Source organism: Sinocyclocheilus rhinocerous, unplaced genomic scaffold (assembly GCF_001515625.1).
Source record: "Sinocyclocheilus rhinocerous isolate Xijiao unplaced genomic scaffold, SAMN03320098_v1.1 scaffold61, whole genome shotgun sequence".
Taxonomy (NCBI): domain Eukaryota; kingdom Metazoa; phylum Chordata; class Actinopteri; order Cypriniformes; family Cyprinidae; genus Sinocyclocheilus; species Sinocyclocheilus rhinocerous.
This window is the reverse complement of record NW_015640445.1, coordinates 1,430,506-1,433,827: the sequence shown is the minus strand read 5'-3', so window position 1 is coordinate 1,433,827 and position 3,322 is coordinate 1,430,506.

Sequence of the window (3,322 nt, the reverse complement as noted above, 5' to 3'; positions counted from 1 at the left end):
GTGGATATAGGAAAAGCAAAATATGTTTGCTGCGTAAATCAGACGGACTTACTGAAAATCACGGCTCTACGCTTACTTTTCTTTAAAAATTCTAACTTAAAAAATTTAGGAGCACGTTCAAAATTTTAGGAGCCCCTTCTAAACAATTATCCAAAATTTTATCAAAAAGTAGCCTTCCCATTACGAGGTGATATTTGACTCCTCTAACTTTATTAAAAGTATGTCATCTTTTTTTTGCAAATTCTTAAAAAAATTATATTTGACTTACTTTCAGACATTTAATGAGGCGCAGAAGTGGAATCAGTGCAATTAAATCCATAAATTCATGATGATATTAATGTTTTAAATATAAAATTTTGAATATAGAAATATTAAATGATTTAAATAACTGAAAAGATACTTTAAAAATGAAACAACCTGCCAGCAGGTGGCGGTAAGTCACTTATTTTTATCACTGAATCATTCATTCAATTGATTCATTCGAACGGCTGATTCATTCAAGAATGAATGAAGTGACTGTCTTTATGAATGGGTAATCATGAATCACTGACTCACAAGATTCGTTTAAAAAAACCCCGTTCATTCATAAACGAAACACCGCTGTGTTTGAATGGAGATGCGCAGCGGCTCTGCTGTGTCTTTGTTTTAAACTATTTTCGATGACGAAAAAGAGCAAAATCAGACAATAGTGTTATAGTCAGACAATGTAAGTCACTTAATATTAACTTCTTGTTTATTGAACTGTTGTATTAAATCAGTAGATTAAATCACATTTACAAACTCCTTTAAAAATCATTAAAAGCTGTCACTCATCTTCAACATTTATGTTCATCGCGATCTCACATTTATAATCAACGAAGCTCTCTACACTGCGCAATGAATCTCTTATTTACACCCTGTCTACACTTTGCTTATGAAAGGATTTGTGAGATATGTCTGTGATACATTACTCAACGCTGCAAAAACACGTAGAAACCTTTGAAGCTCCCCTGAGCGCAATCACAAGTATGATGATGATCGGGTCAGTCGCACTGGTGCTCCTTAAAAAATTTTCATTGTCGCACGCAGTAGTTTTCAGTCGCAAATGCGACTGAAATGGTCGCACTGTAGAGCCCTGCACAGTGAGGGAGTTTGGGGCCTAGCAGCCCGTCAATGTTAAAAATAGAAGTAGCTGCATTTGAGGTGGCCTTTGAGGATTTAAGTTCCTGCAATTTATTCTCTTTCTTTCCATCTCAGCCTTACTTAGACCCCCTCAAACCTGAGAATGGTTAGAGGGGGCGTGTCTGTGGGGCACTCTGGGCAAAAACACATAAAACCCTTCATCCCTCACAATTTTGAGTCTTGCACTTTGCACCATTGCAGCCCTTTTTTTGCAGTTTGTTCCTCCCAACTGCTGTTGGCAGATATTGACGGAGAAAAAACATGAGACTGAAAAAACAACATACAAATTTCCTGTGTTTCTGCCTGCATGTTGAAAGGCTGATTTTGAGCCATGCAGGACCGTTAAGCCTCTCAGAGCGAGGAAAGGAAAGACATAAATCAAGGCTGTTTCATGTAAGATATGAGATTTTCATTGAGCCTTTCAAATGAAGCCTTTTATGCTGGAAAATGATTGACAGTTGTAATGGTGTAATGCTCACAGAATGAGCTGAAAAGAAAGAGGCAGTGAGCCAACTCAGATTTGATCATGAAAAACCAGCCCTCAAAATAGAGCTGGCAGCATAAGCCCAGCTGATTCTGCTTTAATGCAGCTCATAATGTGGAAAACTGGGAGCCCTTCCTGCCCATAATTGCGGGGTACCAGCATTAAAATGTGGTGGCTGCTTTAAAATGAAAAGCTTCTTAGTGCAAAGGAACTCCCTGTTAACAAGGCTGTAAATTACCACAAGGTCGAAGCAGAGTGAGAAGCACTTCAGTTCTTGGAGATGTAAGAAAACAAACCATGGCCACGTTAATACAGATCAGTGCTGAAATATGAATAGTAATTGAATGAATGACAAGATTATTCCTTTATGAAACCTACTATCAAAGATATACTTGCTGTGCAATCTATTGCATTTGTAAAGTCTATCCAGGACAGGGAAGGACAAGGACACAGAGAGAGAGAGAGAGAGAGAGAGAGAAAATACTATAACATAATGAATTTTATGTGTATGATGACGACATATATACAGTGCCATTCAAAAGTGTGGGTTTGTAAGACTGATTGATTGATTGATTGATTGATTCTTTTATGCTTTTATGTAACGATGCATTAAATTGATAAAAAGTGACAGTAAAGATATGTATAATGTTACAAAATATTTCTATGTCAAATAAATGCTGTTGTTTTGAGCATTCTACTAAGAAAACTTGAGCACTAAATCAGCATATTAGAATAATTTCCAAATGATCATGTGACACTGAAAACTGAAGTAATGGCTGCTGAAAATTCAGGTTTTCCATCACAGAAATAAATTACATTTAAAAACATTAAAATACAAAAGAGAGAGAGAGAGACAGAGAGAGAGAAAATACTATAACATAATGAATTTTATGTGTATGATGACGACATATATACAGTGCCATTCAAAAGTGTGGGTTTGTAAGACTGATTGATTGATTGATTGATTCTTTTATGCTTTTATGTAACGATGCATTAAATTGATAAAAAGTGACAGTAAAGATATGTATAATGTTACAAAATATTTCTATGTCAAATAAATGCTGTTGTTTTGAGCATTCTACTAAGAAAACTTGAGCACTAAATCAGCATATTAGAATAATTTCCAAATGATCATGTGACACTGAAAACTGAAGTAATGGCTGCTGAAAATTCAGGTTTTCCATCACAGGAATAAATTAAATTTTAAAATAAATTCAAATAGAAAATGGTTGTTTTAAAATGTAATACAATTTCACAATATCACATCATATTTTACTGTATTTTTATAAAATAAATGCAGCCTTGGTGACAAAAAAGAAAAAAGAAAATCTAAAAACATTACCACATTTGAATGATAAGAATTATAAGAATATCACATAGTGTAAATGATTTCTTCACAAATATTTCTCCATGTCTATTTTGGGGCCCATATTGTCACGAATCCTGTCCATAAACTTCCATCCACTTGCCACCAGAGGTCGCCCTCCCATTATATTGACTCTCACACCACACAGACTGTTACACATCACCCTGGACTACATTTCTCATGCTCCATTGCACTAATCACAAACTCACCTGTAACCAGTCACATAGCTGCTACCAATAACACACACGTTAGCTGTGTCCCAATTCAAAGACCGCATCCTTCGGAGGACGGGTCCTTCGAAGGATGCGGCC